Below are 19,865 nucleotides of genomic sequence, written 5' to 3' on the forward strand. Positions count from 1 at the left end.
CATGAATCTTATCATTCATGAAGAAATGACTCATGAAATAACCCTGGGCGGCCAGCTGGTGGCGCCGTCCAAGGAGTATAAATACTCGGGCGTGGGCCCAGCTTGCTCAGGACGTTTTTCTAACCAGGAACTAGCGATGTAACTAGAATCTCATGGTTGTGAAACAGTTGATTAAAGCCTTGTTTTATACTCAAACCAAGTGTTCAGTAGTCTTTTTACATCAACCAGTACTTACAAGATATGGTAACAAAGAAGCATAAAAAAGTTTTTAAAAAACTTCAAAAAAAGTTTTTTCATTATACAACTTTTAAAAATTTGTTCCTGGGATGTGGGCATCGCTGGCAAGGCCAACATTTATTGCCCATCCCTACTTGCCCTTGAGAGAGTGGTGGTGAGCTGCCTTCTTGAACTGCTGCAGTCCATGTGGTGAAGGTACTCCCACAGTGCTGTTAGGGATGCTTCTTTGTAGCAGTTTGGTACAACTAAGTGGCTTGCTCGGCCATTCCAGAGGGCAGTTAAGAGTTAACCACATTGCTGTGGGTCTGGAATCACATATAGGTAAGGACGGCAGATTTCCTTCCCTAAAGGACATTAGTGAATCAGATGGATTTTTACGACAATCCAATAGTTTCATGGTCACCTTTTTTTTCCAGATTTATTTAATTAACTGAATTTAAATGGTGGGATTTGAACTCATGTCTCCGGAGCGTTAGTCCAGGTCTCTGGATTACTAGTCCAGTAACATAACCACTAGGCTACCGTGCCCCCAACTGCTAATTCATAATACAGGAAACTCTCGTTTAAACGCCACCTAAATATCCGGAATTCTCTATTAACCGGCAAAATTCATAATCCGAAAACACCTTAATAACCAGAAATGTTGCCGAGTCCGAGTCTGAGTCTCTCGCGGTGGCCGAGTTAGTCAGTGTGGGTAGTTCTCCAAACTGCCACTACTCGGCTTCTTGGCACTGTCAGAAGTCCGAACACCTCAATAACAGGAGTCTGACTCTTTGTTTGTTAAAAATAGCCTCGGTAGATAACCCTCTCCGTCACCCGGAATTTTTAATCAACCGGCAACACGCCGGTCCCGTCGGTGCCGGATACCAGAGAGTCTCCTGTAGTTGTATTCATAATACAACTATTGTGAATTAGCAAGGAAGCACTGTACCTCAAGTAAAACAGGAGGGAGAAACAGCTGGAGATTAAACAGTAAAAATGCAAATCTGAACCCACATTTGCCACCTACAATTTACATAAATAGGATTACATAAGATATACGGCACAGAAACAGGCCATTCGGCCCAACCAGTCCATGCCGGCGTTTATGCTCCACTCGAGCCTCCTCCCATCTTTCCTCATCTAAATCTATCAGCATAACCCTCTATTCCCTTCTCCCTCATATGCTTGTCTATCTTTCCCTTAAATACATCTATACTATTCGTTTCAACCACTCCCTGTGATAGCGAGTTCCACATTCTCACCACTCTCTGGGTAAAGAAGTTTCTTCTGAATTCCCTATTGGATTTCTTGGTGACTATCTCATATTGATGGCCTCTAATTATGCTCTTCACCACAAGTGGAAACATTCTCTCTGTATCCACTCTATCAAAATTTTTCATAATTTTAAAGACCTCTATTAGGTCACCCCTCGGCCTTCTTTTTTCAAGAGAAAAGAGACCCAGCCTATTCATCCTTTCCTGATATGTATACGCTATACCCCCACATTTCTGGTATCATGCTTGTAAATGTCAGAAAAGGACAAGTTGCTAGAAAGTTGTCTTTTTGAAATTTGCCCCATTTATACTGGCAGAACAAGAAGTTTTAGCAAAGGTCCCGGCAGACTGGAAAACTGCTAATGTAACACCCTTATTTAAAAAGGGCAGTAGACAGAAGGCTGGAAACTATAGACCGGTTAGCCTAACATCTGTGGTAGGTAAAATTTTGGAGTCCATTATTAAGGAGACAGTAACAGGACATTTGGATAATCATAATTTAATAAGACAAAGTCAGCATGGTTTTATGAAGGGGAAGTCATGTTTGACAAATTTGCTGGAGTTCTTTGAGGAAGTAACATATAGGGTGGATAAAGGTGAACCAGTGGACATAGTGTATTTAGACTTCCAAAAGGCATTTGACAAGGTGCCACACAAAAGATTATTGCTTAAGATAAAAAATCACGGGATTGGGGGTAATATTCTGGCATGGATAGAGGATTGGCTATCTAACAGAAGGCAGAGAGTTGGGATAAATGGTTCATTCTCAGACTGGCAATCAGTAACCAGTGGTGTTCCGCAGGGGTCAGTGCTGGGTCCCCAACTCTTTACAATCTATATTAACGATTTGGAGGAGGGGACCGAGTGTAACATATCAAAGTTTGCAGACGATACTAAGATGGGAGGGAAAGTAGTGAGTGAGGAGGACATAAAAAACCTGCAAAGGGACATAGACAGGCTAAGTAAGTGGGCAGAGATTTGGCAGATGGAATACAATACTGGAAAGTGTGAGGTTATACACTTTGGCAGGAAAAATCGTAGAGCAAGTTATTATCTTAATGGCAAGAAACTGGAAAGTACTGAAGTACAAAGGGATCTGGGGGTCCTGGTGCACGAAACTCAAAAGGTTAGTATGCAGGTGCAGCAAGTGATTAAGAAGGCCAATGGAATGTTGGCTTTCATTGCTAGGGGGATAGAATATAAAAATAGGGAGGTATTGCTTCAGTTGTACAAGGTATTGGTGAGACCGCACCTGGAATACTGCATACAGTTTTGGTGTCCATACTTAAGAAAAGACATACTTGCTCTCGAGTCAGTACAAAGAAGGTTCACTCGGTTAATCCCGGGGATGAGGGGATGGACATATGAGGAGAGGTTGAGTAGATTGGGACTCTACTCATTGGAGTTCAGAAGAATGAGAGGTGATCTTATTGAAACATATAAGATTGTGAAGGGGTTGGATCGGGTGGATGCGGGGAGGATGTTTCCGATGATGGGTGAAACTAGAACTAGGGGGCATAGTCTTAGAATAAGGGGCTGCTCTTTCAAAACTGAGATGAGGAGGAACTACTTCACTCAGAGGGTGGTAGGTCCATGGAATATGCTGCCCCAAAAAGCTGTCAAAGCTACATCATTACATAAATTTAAAACAGAAATAGACAGTTTCCTAGAAGAAAAGGGAATTAAGGGTTACGGGGAGCGGGCAGGAATTTGGACATGAGTCTAGGTTCGGATCGGTCATGGCCCTGTGGGTAGCGGAGTGGGCCCAGGGGCCGTGTAGCCTGATCCTGCTCCTGTTTCGTGTGTCTAATTCTGTTAGATTCAGGAGATAGTCCTGTGATAGTGGATTGGCGGTTAGGATCAGATCAGCCATGATCTTATTGAATGGCGGAGCAGGCTCGAGGGGCCGATTGGCCTACTCCTGCTCCTATTTCTTATGTTCTTATGTAATCAAGTTCCCATTTATTTATATTAATATACAAAGGGTGTAAGTCTCTGCAGAAGAGCATTGAGTCTTTTTCAGTTCATAGTGCTCATGCTGCATATATTTCATGTTCCTAGTCTCTAAGGTAGTCCACTTGCTCCATAATATAATTTTAAAATTATGCTTTATTATATTGTCTGAAAACCAATATTAATAACCAGATATACAATTTTCAATGTTCAAGTTCTGTTTTCAAAAATAAAAGGGAGCAACTGTTTCCTATATTTTTAGTATTTATATTCAACACCATCGCAACACAATGTTAAATCAGAGATCATAATATTCAAGAATTGGGTAATAAAAAGACACTATTATAATGATAGACACTATTACCAAGATGCCTATTAATCCCATTTTGCTAACATTTAAAATACAAATTAATCTTATAATATGCAATAAGTGCTTCATAGACAAACATTTCCAGTTTTCTAGCTAAACCCAAGATTATGTGGTCTATTTGACTTCCAGCAGAAAGTTGTGTATTCAGCCAGCTGCGAAGTTAGTATCAATTTAAGGGCCTATTATCTGCTCCAAGCACTGAAGCGGAAGGACCAGCTCACTGCAATCTTTTGCTCACCCAAATCAGGATGGGCCCACTCCACCAGACTGTCTACAATCAGTCCCAATTTACAATGTACGGTGTGTCTTAACTGGACGTGCATTTCTTTGGCCAAACTATCTGCTACCACTCCTAACTGTTCCATAAAGGCATTTGCTCCTTTTCTCCTATTAGGTACCTAGAGACATTTTTCTGCATTAAAGACAGTGTATAATACAAGTCATTGTTATTATAGGTGGGAGTTTGCCAAAGGGAGTGATATGGAAAATAGTACACATCATCAGCTTTTCAAGGGCTGTGCGCCAGTGTTAAAGGAATATGACCACTTAAAGATAAGGAGTTGCATGAGGGGATAAATTCTTTGTCAGGCAAATGAGGTGGTTGGCAAAAAACTGATTGGTAAAACAAATGCGGAAGCTGTGGACAAATGATGGAGCGATGTAGAACCTGAACCCCCTGTCCATGGCTGGTAAAGTGAAGGCTGGCTTGGCTGCAAGGAGGTTGCTTTGTTTAACACTCCAGGGTATCCTCACCAAATGACATCCGTGCAACATGCCTGGCAGAAGACAGCAACCTGGATCAATGCTTCTATACACAATCTACAAGAATCTGGAAGGATAAAATCCTCTAGAACACCATGAACTTATTTGACTGAAATAGCAAAGTCACTACAGATACTTGCTGGATGAGAACAGATTTAAAGCCAGAAATCCAATTGACAGGATGACAGCAAAGCACTTTACTATCTAAACTCAAGCCTTCAATTTTGTTTCTCAATTTGAATTTTTTTTAAATAACTTCCTTAATGGTCGATATTAAAACTCTCAACCTTGTTTTTAAATCCCTCCATGGTCTCGCCCCTCCTTGCCTCTGTAGCCTTCTCCAGCCCTACAACCCTCTGAGATATCTGCACTCCTCCAATTCTGGCCTCTTGCACATCCCCGATTTGAATCGCTCCATCATTGGCAGCCGTGCCTTCAGCTGCTGAGGTCCTTAGCTCTGGAACTTCCTCCCTAAACCTCTCAGCCTCTCTATCTCTCTTTCCTCCTTTAAGACGCTCCTTAAAACCTACCTCTCATCTGCCCTAATATCTCCTTATGTGGCTTGGTGTCAAATTTTGTTTGATAATGGTCCTGTGAAGTGCCCTGGGACATTTTACTACGTTAAAGATGCTATATAAATGCAAATTGTTGTTGTTTTTTCATTCTACCTAATGTGGAACTGAACCGTACAGACCAGAAAACACTCAGTTTCAATTCCCAGTCTGATTAACTCTTCTTAGATTCTCTTTTGACCTATAGCATCCAACACTATTTGACAGACTCAATAAACAACTGATTGCAGCTTTGCAAGAGACCAATTTCCACAACCCTTTCCCAAGAGATGGAATTTCTGGATCAGCTAGCCACAAGAAGTTTGCATCCCACTGTGAAGAAAACTTTTTCTTCAGGAGAAACAGTAAAGATTGTCTGAGGGACAATCTGAAGGGCATTTGGGTCACGCATGCTTGAAGGCCCAGCTAAGCAATCCAGACTACAGAAAAGGAATTGAAGGCAAGCTTATGGGCAAATGTTTTTGTTGTGTATGTACCTTTAAGGGAATAACTGGTCTCAGACTGCAGTACCGGCAGTGACCACCCCTGTATAAAAGGCCCTAGCAGGCTTCTGTAGTTTCAGTTTCCAGGTTGTCTCCATTCAGTAAAGACTTGTTATAATCAACTCCTGCAGTCCGTGTCTCAATTATACACGGACATAATACTAGCGACGAGTAAGAAACAAACTTACCTGCAACTTGGCAGCACCTCAGACGACGTTATTGAAGGTCGAAGCCAGAAGAAAGAAAAAAATAAATAAATAATCCAAAGAAACTCAAGAAATGGGCGTCGACCGTGGGCAACCGCCCTCCAAATCATCGAATTGAAAAGTGCAGGAGAGACTGTCGAGAGCCAGGCTTGGTCTCCATTCTGTGGTTTCCCAGCTAATCGGGCTGGTGGCAGGTAGTGCACTGATCCTTCCTGGGCTGTGGCGGGCTAGAGCTCGATCGGGTGGCTCTGCAACGGAGCCGGGCAGCGAGTCGGGAAGCAAAGAGAGAGAGAGAGGATGGAGCACACAGGGCGCGGCCGGTGCTTTGCAGCCGGGCAGCGTTCGGACCTAAGAAGAGGGAGGGAAGTGTCCCAGAGGGTCCGCTCCACGACAGGAACGGTTCTTCAATTAACGGAGCAAATATTGAAGCGCGATAGAAAAATAAAAATACCGCAGAGTGCGGCGTTGGCAGCAGTGGCAGCGGCGGGAAAGCGCGGGAGGCGCCATCTTAACTCGGCGGGGAAGAAGGAAAAGCGCGGGAGGCGCCATTTTGATCCATCGGGGACGAAGGCAAAGCGTGGGAGGCGCCATCTTAGATTTTCAAGATGCCAAAGACTGGCGATACCACTGCCTTCGATAATGCAATAGAAGACTGGACCACGTATGTGGAAAGAGTCGAGGTATATTGCGAGGCAAACGAAATAGCCGATGAGAAAAAGGCATTGGTATTGCTAAATTTAATGGGCGCAAGAACGTACAGCCTATTGTGGGACCTGATTACTCCAGCCAAACCGAAGGCGAAGAGTTTTAACGAAATTGTTGCTATCCTACAGGAACACCTAAATCCTACACCGCTGCTGATAGCAGAAAGATTTAAATTCCACAGGAGAAATCAGCATAAAAATGAGAGCAATGCTGATTACCTTACGGAACTATGCAAGCTATCGAAGCACTGCCAGTTCGGAGCAGGACTGGCAGATACCTTACGGGACAAATTTGTCTGTGGACTCCTGAGTGAAGGAACCCAGAAGAGGTTACTCTCAGAGAAAGAGCTGACGCTAGATAAGGCTTTCAGCGTGGCAGTATCGTACGAAGCAGCAGCAAGGGGAGCTGCGGAAATACAACAAAAGCCACAGGAATACGGCACCCACGAAATGACACGGGGATTTGCAAAATGTTACCGCTGCGGCAGAACAAACCATGACCAGAAGGACTGCTGGTCCAAGGACAAAATATGCAGGCAATGCGGAAAGATGGGACACATTGCACGAGTTTGCAGGCCTGGGAAGAAGACCAATGACAACAAAAAGGCTACTAAGGAACCGTACAGGAAAGTACAAAAGATGATGGACAGTAGTTCCGAAGACCAGATGAGCGATAGTGAATCCGGGAACAAGAGACTAAGCTGTCTCAAACTTCACAACGTAATCGCAAAAGAGGATCACCGAACCATTTGGGTCACCCTCACGATAGCAGGGTCCCAAGTCAAAATGGAATTGGATACAGGATCAGCTCTGACCGTCATGAATCGACGAGACTATGAGCGGCTATTCTCACACATACCCTTGAGAGAGACATCCATTGTCTTGAGGACATATACGGGGCAAAAAGTATACCCCAGAGGAAAAATAAGGGTGCCTGTCGAATACAACGGCAAGAAAATACGGAAATTGTATCTGTGCATTCTGCAAGATGGTGGACCACCGTTATTGGGACGTGAATGGATCAGAAAGATAAGTTTAGACTGGCACTCCATTCAGGCACTGACGGTGGCTGGTAATAAGGATGACAACGTCACTCCTGGACGATTGTCAACAATCTTAGCTGACGCCAAAGAGGTATTTCAACAAGAACTGGGCACTCTTAAAGGCGTAACCGCCTCGATAAAAATAGAGGAGAATGCAATTCCCAAGTTTTTCAAAGCACCATATGCAATTCGCCCAGCCATCGAGGCAGAGCTGGAGAATCTGGAGAAGGCAGGCGTGTTATCTAAGGTAGACTGGAGCGAGTGGGCGACACCCATCGTTCCTGTCATGAAGAAAACGTTAAACAATAAGTCTGAGGAGACAAGGAAGGTTCGCATCTGTGGGAACTTCAAGGTGACGGTGAACCCAGTCCTTCACACAGTACAATATCCTCTTCCAAGGATAGAAGATATCTTCGCCTCGCTATCTGGAGGGAAGCGTTTTACAAAAATTGACCTAGCACAAGCATATTTGCAGATGGAGGTTGAAGAATCCTCTAGGAAGTATCTCACGATAAACACTCACAAAGGTCTTTACCAGTATAATCGACTGGTATTCGGAGTAGCATCAGCTCCGGCGATATGGCAAAGAGCAATGGAACAAGTCCTGCAAGGGATTCCGGGGACTCAGTGTTACTTGGACGACATCCTAGTGACAGGTGAAGATGACAGTGAACACCTTGCCAAACTAGAGCAGGTGCTCACTAGACTACGTGAACATGGGCTACGAGCCAATCGCCCTAAGTGCGAGTTTTTTACGAAACAGATATCGTATTGTGGCCACGTGATTGATGAAGAGGGGTTGCATAAGTCCCCTGACAAAATTGAAGCGGTAGTTAAGGCTCCAGCGCCTGAAAATGTGTCACAACTGAGGTCATTCCTCGGATTGGTGAATTACTACCATAAGTTTTTGCTGAATTTGTCCACAATTCTGCATCCACTGAACGCCCTACTACGAACGGGAGTAGCATGGAAATGGAGCGATGAATGTAAGCGGGCCTTTCAGAAGAGTAAGGACCTAATCACTTCAAGAGAAGTATTGGCTCACTACAACCCATCACTACCAATAAGACTGGCGTGTGATGCGTCTCCCTACGGTGTTGGGGTGGTACTGTCACATAAATTCCTTGATGGTTCAGAGAGGCCGATAGCTTTTGCGTCACGCTCGTTAACTTCAGCCAAGCGTAACTACGCCCAGATTGACAGAGAGGCCCTCAGCCTGGTGTGGGGGGTGAAGAAGTTCAATCACTATCTGCACGGTCAGAAATTTACTCCACTAACTGATCATCAACCTCTCGTCTCCATTTTCAACCCTCAGAAGGGCGTACCGATAATGACGGCACAACGGCTACAGAGGTGGTCCCTTTTCCTAGGGGCACACCAATATGACATCGAGTACAAAGGAACTAAACAGCATGGGAATGCTGATGGATTGTCGCGCCTTCCGTTGCTGACGGTGGAAGAAGAACTGGCAGTGGATCCAGTGGAGTTATTCCACTCAACTATAGTCGAATGTCTCCCTGTGACGAATGCAAACATAGAAAAGGAAACACGAAATGACCCGACACTCTCCTGGGTCTATGATTTAACGGTGAAGGGATGGTCAGCACATGGCGAACCACTGCTGCCAGCATTCTCGCCGAGAAGAGAACAGCTGTTAGTGTGCAGAGGAACCTTGATGTGTGGATCCAGAGTAGTAATTCCACCCAAATTGAAGGATAGAGTGCTCAATGAGCTTCATGAGGGTCATCTGGGAGGGGTAAAAATGAAGAACTTAGCCAGAGCATTTGTGTGGTGGCCGGGAATTGATAGAGAAATCGAAGAGATGACCAAGAGCTGTACAGGATGCCAGAAGGTCCAAAACGCCCCACCACAAGCCCCTTTACATCCATGGGAGTGGCCCTCATCTCCATGGCAAAGGGTGCACATTGATTTTGCTGGTCCCTTTATGGACTCGATGTTTTTAATTGCGGTGGATGCACATTCAAAGTGGCCAGAGGTAATAAAAATGTCCTCAACCACCACAGAAAAAACTATCACAGTCTTACAAACCATATTCGCCAGGAATGGGCTGCCTGAACAGATTTGCTCTGACAATGGACCACAGTTTGTGTCTGAAGAGTTCCGGAGGTTCTTAAAGAACAATGGTGTTAAGCATTACACATCCGCCACATATCATCCAGCCACTAATGGATTGGCCGAGAGGTTTGTTCAAACATTCAAGAAGGCTATCAAGGCAATATGTAATGAAGATATACCCCTACAACACAAGGTGGATAACTTCTTGTTTGCCTACCGAAATGCGACACATGCGGTTACAAACCAAACTCCAGCCATGATGTTCTTCAATCGAAGACTACGATGCCGCTTGGATTTGGTTAAGCCAAACGTCAGAAGAGATGTGGAGAACAGGCAGTTTCAGAATATGAATGAAAGGCCAACCAGGAGTTTTAAGATAGGTCAACCAGTTTTGGCCCGGGACTACCGCACAGAGAAATGGCAGCCAGGAACGATCTGTACACGGCAAGGACCTCTAATGTATACCGTGGACGTTGGAGAGAGCATTGTAAGACGCCATGCTGACCAGATTCTAGAGTCACTGGAAAACGTCAACTCCACACCACGATCTGATACACCTGGCGATGAAACCGAAGTACCAATTGCATCTACCGCAGAATCGGTGATATTGGAAGCAGACGAACCAAACAACGACATTGATCCCGACTCAACCTTGCCAGAAGAACCTGATATCCCAAAGAGGCGTTATCCAGACAGAATCAGGAAGCCTCCTCAAAGACTGAACTTATAATTGCTTAACTTCAACCAATGTATCTAGCAACTGTAATTGTAATTAGTTATTATTTAGTTGTTAAATGAATGTTATGTACTGTTTATCTAAAAGGGGAGGAATTGTTGTGTATGTACCTTTAAGGGAATAACTGGTCTCAGACTGCAGTACCGGCAGTGACCACCCCTGTATAAAAGGCCCTAGCAGGCTTCTGTAGTTTCAGTTTCCAGGTTGTCTCCATTCAGTAAAGACTTGTTATAATCAACTCCTGCAGTCCATGTCTCAATTATACACAGACATAATAGTTTTGTTTATTTATTGATAAATGGGATGGATGAGTTTATTGCTGTCACTGGTTGGGATCCTTTGACCATTGGTTCCACAGAAAGGGTTTGACAAAAACATTACTTTAAATATGATGAAAAGTCTAGTATATCCCTGCAAGTAAAGGGTCTGAGACAATAGGTAGTTAAGATGCTAATGAGTTAGCTTTGATGTTGTTTCCTCATAGATTGCAAATAATAAGCAATTCATTAGTACATCTCATTAATTGATAAATGCCTCACACCTATTAAGTGGAGTGATTTTTGATCTTTTTCTGGGTGTGAACAGCCAGAAAATAAAGCAGAATCATTGACGTTAATACAGGCAGTCTGGCCTTTGGAAAGAGGATGCTGTGCAGACAGTCAATCAGCAAATTCCTGCAAGAAGGATGGGCCACTGGAGAGAGGAGTTAGAAATTCGCCTTTAAAGTGTAAAGTGGGGTAGTGTAACGCATTCATTATTTTTATATTTATATTAATAGGCAAAGACAAGTTGTATTGATGGAAATAAGTGAATGTGATTACAACTGCTGTCCTGTATCTTCAGCGGGTGGGGGGAGCAAGCCTTTGGCTTAGTGGTAGCATTCTCATCTCCGAGTCAGCAGGTGCAAGGCTTCAATCATGCTCCACAGTCCAGAGGAGTGGAGACTGAAGATCCTGCTCCGAATTGTAGATTGCCATCTAGCGGGATATTCATGTGGGTGTGCCCCACCCCACCCCTCATTAGATCGGCTGGTATAAAAGATGGTTACGACCATGGAAGGAGCGTTCACGTCCTGACCTGTCAGAATCAGTCTGTGAATCCTTCCACTACTTTGCATTATTCTCCAAAGGACGAGTGTGTACATATGAATACAACAACAGCCTACTGGGAAATACGGCAAATGTTTGCTCTGTGATTGAAGATATACGAATTAACGTACAATCCAGATTGCAAGGGGATACTATTGTTACATCCCTGGGTTGAACTATCATATAAGTAGGTATAAGACAATATGAGTCAACTGTTATAAAGGAAAGACGCTCAGCTATTTAAGGGAGCAACTGATACCACTAAACCCGAGAAGGCATTTATGGCAGATCCGAATTCATAAGGAAATTGCCGCTTTGTTCCCCACAATTTAATTTTTAAAATCTGTGAATGGGCAAAACGGTGGCAAATGGATTTCAATGTAAGCAAATGTGAGGTCATCCACTTTGGACCTAAAAAGGATAGAACAGGGTATTTTCTAAATGATAAAAATCTAGAAACAGTGGATGTCCAAAGAGACTTGGGAGGGTTAAAGAGCTATAGGTACTGGGCAGGCACACAGGATTAGGACTATTGCTCATGTGGAGGACTCGCCGTCGTACGTGTCTTCACACTGTTCCCTTTGGGGAACTGTATGAAGTGGTGGAAGGATTTCAGGCCGTGATTAACGCTCCTTCCATGAACGTAACCATCTTTGTACCAGCCATTAGGGTGGTTAGTCCTATGGCGGGAGGGTTTTACGGGCTCTCACAACCCATACGAGGGGGGGGCCACCCACACCCACGGACGCAAGTATCCCGCTGGATGTCAACCCAGAATTTAGAGCTGGAGCTCCGACTCAACTTGCCAGGACTGTCTGGAGCGGGGTTCGAAACCCTACGCCTTCTGGCCCACTCCCATGTGGAGGACTGATTAGGATGAATGGCCTGTTTTTTGTGTTGTAATTTCTATGTAATTCTAATTAGAAGTTTTGCATATATAGATTTGTTCTAGTAATATGCGCTTGCTTCGAAACCCTGCTTGAATCTTCCTTTTTCATATAGTATCTTACTAGCCTAATATCTGCCACCTCTTGACCCAACCTTTTTTTCCCCTAAACCAGCTGGTGGTTCTGCTTCCTTGCTGACTCCCACCCCAGCCTTAAAAACGTAATGACTGTAACCCCTTACTTACTTCTTAGATAACTGTGCATTCTGTTTAAAATGTTCACGTGGGTACACAAGTACTTCAACCAGGGATGACTGTGCAAAATGTACAATCTTTTAAGCTTTGCATTGTAATAAATTGATAGCAGACCTAAATATCCTTCAGAACATTTATTTCAGTCCAATTAATTGCTTTCCTGTAAGGTTACTGAAAAACTTATCCTCACACTTGTACTTTTGCTGCATATTGCTACAGATCAAAAGACAAGTTTCAAAAAGTTTATACAAATCTTTAAATAATGGAAAATTTGTTCTAAGCTGCACTAATTGTAATCCTGCCATTGCTTTTATATATTAGAGGATCTCCCATGGTGTTCTTTGTGGTAAAACAGATTAAACACTGTTTAATAAGTTTAGCAGTGACATACCATGGAATGAACAATGCTTTATTCTGCTGCTAATCTGGGGCTATGTCTCATTAAGGCCACAAAGTCCAATTATTGGGCCTTGCTTACTCTACCAAAACTGCTCACTACTCCAGAATCATCCTGGAAAGTAACAATAACCTTTGGCTTCTTTCTCCACGATCAACTGCCTCTTTAGCCCATCACCTGCCTCCACCACCCTCACCTCCAATAAGTACGAGGTGTCCATGGACTTCGGCACAAAGATTTGTGACCATCCGTTCAGCTGCCAATGCTGCATCCCCCTTCCTCCACCAAACCAAACCTCATCCAAGGCTACCCCTGAACGCATGTCTTTCTCTAGTTTCTTTCCTATCTCTCATGTCCTCTTCAAACTTATCCTGTCCATAAGGGTCACCTCCTGCTCGGTTGACCACACTCCCACTAAACTGCTAACCATCCAACTTCCATTATGTTCCACAGGCTAGCTGACATTGTAAATGGTTCCCTCTCAGAATGTTGTGCATTCCAGTCTCGCTCCAGAGACTTGAGCACAAAATCTAGGCTGACCTTCCAATGCAGTACTGAGGGAGTGTTGCACTGTCTTTCGGATGAGACATTAAACTGAAGCCCCATCTGCCCTCTCAGGTGGGCGCAAAGGAGCCCATGGCACTATTTCAAAGGAGAGGAGAGAAGTTCTCTCCGGTGTCCTGGCCAATATTTATCCTTCAACCAACACCACTAAAATAGATGTTCTGGTGATTGTCACATTGCTGTTTGTGGGACCTTTCTGTGCATAAATTGGCTGCTGCGTTTCCTACATTACAACAGTGACTACACTTCAGAAGTTCTTAATTGGCTGTAAAGCGCTTTGGGACATCCTGAGGTCGCGAAAGGTGCTATATAAATGCAAGTCTCCTTTATTTCTCCTCAGGTACTATGCCCGTCCCTTTCAAAACCACCATCGTCACCCTTCCTTGACCCCTCTATCCTGGCAAACTATCGCCCCATCTCCAACCTTCCTTTCCTCTCCAAAGATCTTGAATGTACTGCTGCCTCCCAAATCTGTGCCTATCTTTCTCGCAACTCCGTGTTTGAATCTATCCCATCAGGTTTCGCCTCTGCCACGGCATTATAACAGGCCTAATTAAAATCACAAATGACATCCCCTGTAACTGTGACCACGGTGCACTATTCCTCCTCGTCTTTCTCTACATATCTGAGCTTTTGACACAGTTGGCCACACCATCCTCTTCCAACGCCTCTCGTTATTCCTCTCAGTGGGACTGCTTTGCCTGGTTCCACTCTTACCTATGTAATCACAGCCAGAACATCTCCAGCAATGGCTTCTCTTCCAGCCCCTGCACAGTTACCTCGAGTACCCCAAGGATCTATCCTTGGCGCCCTCCACTTCCTCATCTACATGCTGCCCCTTGGCAACATCAACCAGAGACAAGGGATCAGGCTCGATATTTAAGCTGACAACACCCAGCTCTATCTCTCCACTACCTTTCCTGACCTCTCCACGGGCTCCGTGTTGTCAGACTGCATGTTCGATATCTAGTCCTGAATGAGCTGTAATTTCCTCTCGTGAAACATTGGGAAGACCAAATCCATCATCTTTGGCCCCCGCCACAAACTCCGTACCCTCGCCATCCATTCCATCCCCAACATCAGCCACAATCTCGGGTTGAACCAGAAGACTGTTTGCAACCTATTTGGCGTCCTATTTGACCCCAATCTGAGTGCCAGTCCCAATATCCTCTCTATCACAAAAACTGCCTACTCCCACTTTTGTAACATCGTCCATCTCTGTTCTGCCGTTAAAACTCTCATCCATGCCTTTGCCCCCTTCAGACTCGACCATTCCAATGCTCCCCTGGTAGGTGTCCCATCCTCCATAAACTTCAGTTCATCACTCTCCAGCCCATATCTATTCTGCACCAAGACTCGCTCACCCATTATCCCTGTGCTCACTGACTGCCAATAGTGCTCAATTACTCAGCATCTCAAATTTTAAATTTTTATCCTTGTATTCAAACGCATTCATGGCCTCACCCCATCCCATCTGTAAGTTTCTCCAGCCCTACAACCGTTTGAAAACTCTTTGTTCCTCCAACTCTGAGCTTTTGTGCATCAACAATCCCTTTGCCCCACCATGGGTAGCCGTGCCTTCAGCTGTCAAAGCTCTGGAATTTCCTCCCTAAACCTCTCCGCCTCCTTTCTTCCTTTAAAATCCTCCTTAAAATCCATCTTTGACTAGGCTTTTAGTCATCCTCTTAATATATCTTCTGTTGGCTTGGTGCAGATTTTACTCCTGATTACACTCTGTGAATCGTCTTGGGATGTTTTGTCTATGGTAAAGGCACTGTATAAATGCAAGTTGTTGTTGTAATTGTTGTTAATTAAACATAGTTCATGTCAGTGTTAATTATTGGTTGGTAAAGAAATTATACAGATTGGAAAATGTTTGCAAGTTTCAGGCTCCAGGTCAGAAGCACCCTGCATTAAGTGGCTGGTTTTCTTTCTGTTCTTTTTAAAGATTGTTTTGCATCAGTAACAAAATGTAGCTTCTGCAGTGTGAGGGACAAGGTACATGGTGGATAGACAGAGAGCTAGATTAGATAGTTTAAAAATCAACAGAAAATGCTGGAAATACTCAGCAGGCCAGGCAACATCCGCGGAGAGAGAAACAGAGTTAACGTTTCAGGTCTGGGACCCTTGTGTTAGCAAAATACTGCGGATGCTGGAATCTGCAATTAGATTAGATCGTTATTTGAAGATTGAAAACTCTCAAATTTTGTACTTGAATTTTTATTTTAATCTTTCAGGTAGAAACATTGAACTTTGCTCTGTTAGTCACTAACAAGGGCAAAGATCAGACTTGACTCACCCTTCAAATACTAACTGTACAAATGCAGAGCACAGACTGGTCTCTAATAGGAAAAGTACAATCCCAGGGCATTGCACCTTCAGATAAGTAATCAGTCATAACAAACCCATATTCTTACCCATCTCATGATCCTTATTTCTATTTTGGGATTACATGAAAATAATTTTCATCCTTCTGCAATGTAACCTTTTCTGACTTGTCATTGAAATTCATATACAAGAAAAAAACTGAAATCATCTCTTGTTCAGTTGCTGGCATCAATTTGGATTCTATGCTTTCAAAAGTGCTGCCATATGGGTTTACCATATGTTACTGATTTATCACAAATAAGTGTGTCTGAGCCCAAGGAGAAGAATGTACTGTCTCAGACTAGCATTGTAGATCTACTCTTTGCTAGCCCCATAAACATAACTCTCAAGTGCTATAATCTTTCCAAGCACGAAGCATTCCTAATAGGAATTTCCCTGGTGCACAGTGCAGTGGAATGGTTTGAGGCTTCATGAACTAATTCAGCTCATGATATTGTGCTGAGGCTTGCATGATCAAAGCAGGTCACTGCTCCTTACAATTCAGAATACAGGATCACAAGCAGGATCTTGAGCAAGTCTTCCTTGAAATTGTAGAAGTGAAAAAAACAAGCAGCACAGCACAGACAATGTGCTGCCTGCCAGCCAGTATTTTTCAGAGAATCACAACTGGTCCACACCTGCTTGTCTATAAGGGAATAGAGTTCCTACAATGTGTACAGTACTCCTTTCTAACCCAATATATAAAAAGGGAGGATTCGCTATTGGATCTAGTAATGGGGAATGAACCAGAGCAGATAACAGAAGTAAAAGTAGGGGAACATGTAGGCAATAGTGACCATAATATAATAGGCTTTAAGATAATAATTGAGAAGGATATAGGAATGACAAAGACCAGGGTAATAGATTGGAGAATAACTGATTTTGAGGGGCTGAGAATAGAACTTTGGAAAATAAAATGGACAACAGTATTGGCAAACAATGATGTAGAACAGCAATGGGAAACATTTAAATCGGCGTTCAATGGAGTGCAGGAAAAATATATTCCGCTAATAAACAAGAACAAGCTAAATACTAATGAGACACCGTGGATGAATAAAGCCATAAGGGACAAAATTGAGGTTAAGGAAAGAGGCATACATTAAGCACATGGACAGCAGGGGAGAGCATGATAAGGGAAAATATGAAGGGATCAGGAGAGAAGTCAAAAAACAATTAGGAAGGCAAAGAGGAACTGTGAAATTAAATTATCAAGGAACATAAAACAAAATAGTAAGATATTTTACAGGCACATCAATAAAAAAAGGAAGGTTGGGATGGGTATAGGGCCACTTAGGGATGGAGAGAGTAATACCACAGGCAGCAATAGATAGATCACAGAGATATTAAATAATTTCATTGCTTCAGTATTTACCAGGGAGATAGAACAGGTGGAGCTGACATCGGATGATGATATTAGTAATGAGTTAACTGCACTTAAAATAAAACGAGGAGATATCCTAAATAAACTAATGAAACTCAGGATAAAACCCCTGGTCTGGACGGATTACATCCGCGCATTTTAAAAGAATCTAGGGAAGAAATAGCAGAGGCATTACTACACATATTTAGTAATTCGTTAGAAAAAGGTGTAGTGCCAGAGGACTGGTGGATAGCTAATGTAATACCTATATTTAAGAAGGCAGATAGACCATGTCCAGGGAACTATAGGCCAGTCAGCTTAACATAGGCGGTAGGAAAAATAATGGAATTCCTACTAAAGGAGAAAATAGAAGAACATCTAAAAACAAAAAATAATAAGTAGTCAGCATGGATTTCAAAAGGAAAAGTCTTGCTTGACCAACCTAATTGAATTTTTTGAAGAGGTAACAGAGAGGGTAGACAAGGGTAATACAGATGATGTAATTTATCTAGATTTTCAAAAGGCCTTTGATAAGGTACCAAATAATAATGAATAAGGTCAGGGGATGTGGAGTCAGGGGACAAGTAGCAGAATGGATAGCTAACTGGCTTCAAGACAGAAAGCAGAGAGTAGGAGGTAAAGGGTAGCTATTCAGAGTGGCAGAGGGTGGGAAGTGGTGTAACATAAGAAATAGGAGCAGGAGTAGGCCATTTGGCCCTTTGAGGCTGCTCCGCCATTCAATAAGATCATGGCTGATCTTCTACCTCATCTCCACTTTCCGGCACTATCCCCATATCCCTTGATTCCCTTCATATTCAAAAATCTATCAATCTCTGTCTTGAATATACTCAACGACTGAGCCGCCACAGCCCTCTGGGGTAGAGAATTCCAAAGATTCACCACCCTCTGAGTGAAGAAATTTCCCCTTATCTCAGTCCTAAATGACCGACCCCTTATTCTGACCCCTGGTTCTAGACTCCCCAGCCAGGGGAAACATCCTCCCTGCATCTACCCTGTCAAGCCCTGTAAGAATGTTGTATGTTTCAATGAGATCAACTCTCATTCTTCTAAACTCTAGAGAATATAGGCCTAGTCTACTCAATCTCTCCTCATAGAACAATCCCCCCCAATCCAGGAACCTTTGTTGCACTCCATCTATGGCAAGTATATCCTTCCTTAGGTAAGGAGACCAAAACTGTACACAATACTCCAGGTGTGGTCTCACCAGGGCCCTATATAATTGTAGTAAGACGTCTTTACTCTTGTACTCAAAACCCCTTATAATAAAGGCCAACATACTATTTGCTTTCCCAATTGCTTACTGTACCTGCATATTAACTTTCAGTGATTCGTGTACAAGGACACCCAGGTCCCTCTGAACACCAACATTTCCCAATCTCTCACCATTTAAAAAATACTCTGCTTTTCTACTTTTCCTACTAAAGTGGACAACTTCACATTTCTCCACATTATATTCCATTTGGCATGTTCATGCCTGATGCGCTATCAATCACTCAAAAGACTGAGGTTAAGCGAGTAACTAACAGGCTTTTATTAACAAGAGAATGAAGGTGTGCCTCAAGTGGTCGACCAGTCCAGAATACAGAGGGACTGTGGAGCAGTCACCTTTATACCTGGACTCGTGGGAGGAGTCAGCCGAGGCATGTACAGACATGTACACAGTGGAATACAAACAGTGGTTTACCACAATGCCCACTTACTTAGCCTGTCTATATCCCCTTGAAGTCTCCTTGCATCCTCTTCACAACTTACATTCCCACCCAGCTTCGTATCATCAGCAAACTTGGATATATTACATTTGGTCCCCTCATCTAAATCATTGATGTAGATTGTGAATAGCTGAAGCCCAAGCACTGATCTTTGCGGTACCCCACTAGTTACAGCCTGCCAACCCGAAAATGACCCGTTTATTCCTACTCTCTGTTTTCTGTCCGTTAACCGATCCTCAATCCATGCTGGTATATTAGCCCCAATCCCATGGGCCCTAATTTTGTTTAATAACCTCTTATGTGGCACCTTACCAAATGCCTTCTGAAAATCCAAATACACCACATCCACTGGTTCCCCCTTATCTATTCTGCTAGTTACACCCTCACAAAACTCAAACAGATTTGTCAAACACAATTTCCCTTTCATAAATCCGTGTCAACTCTGCCCAATCCTATTATTATTTTCTAAGTGCCCTGTTACCACATCCTTAATAATAAATTCTAGCATTTTCCCCACTACTAATGTCAGGCTAACTGGTCTGTAGTTCCCCGTTTTCTCTCTCCCTCCTTTCTTAAATAGTGGGGTTACATTTGCTACCTTCCAATCCGTGGAAACCGTTCTAGAATCTATGGAATTTTGGAAAATTACAACCAATGCATCCACTATCTCTATAGCCACCTCTTTCAAAACCCTAGGATGTAGACCATCAGGTCCAGGGGATTTATCGGCTTTCAGTCCCATTAATTTCTTTCAGTTCCTCATTCTCGCTAGAGCCTTGGTTCTCTACTATTTCCGGGAAGTCTTTTGCGTCTCCTTCCGT

The sequence above is a fragment of the Somniosus microcephalus genome, chromosome 2 (genome assembly GCF_052327205.1).
Source record: "Somniosus microcephalus isolate GS21.2 chromosome 2, FLI_Smic_1.0, whole genome shotgun sequence".
Lineage (NCBI taxonomy): Eukaryota > Metazoa > Chordata > Chondrichthyes > Squaliformes > Somniosidae > Somniosus > Somniosus microcephalus.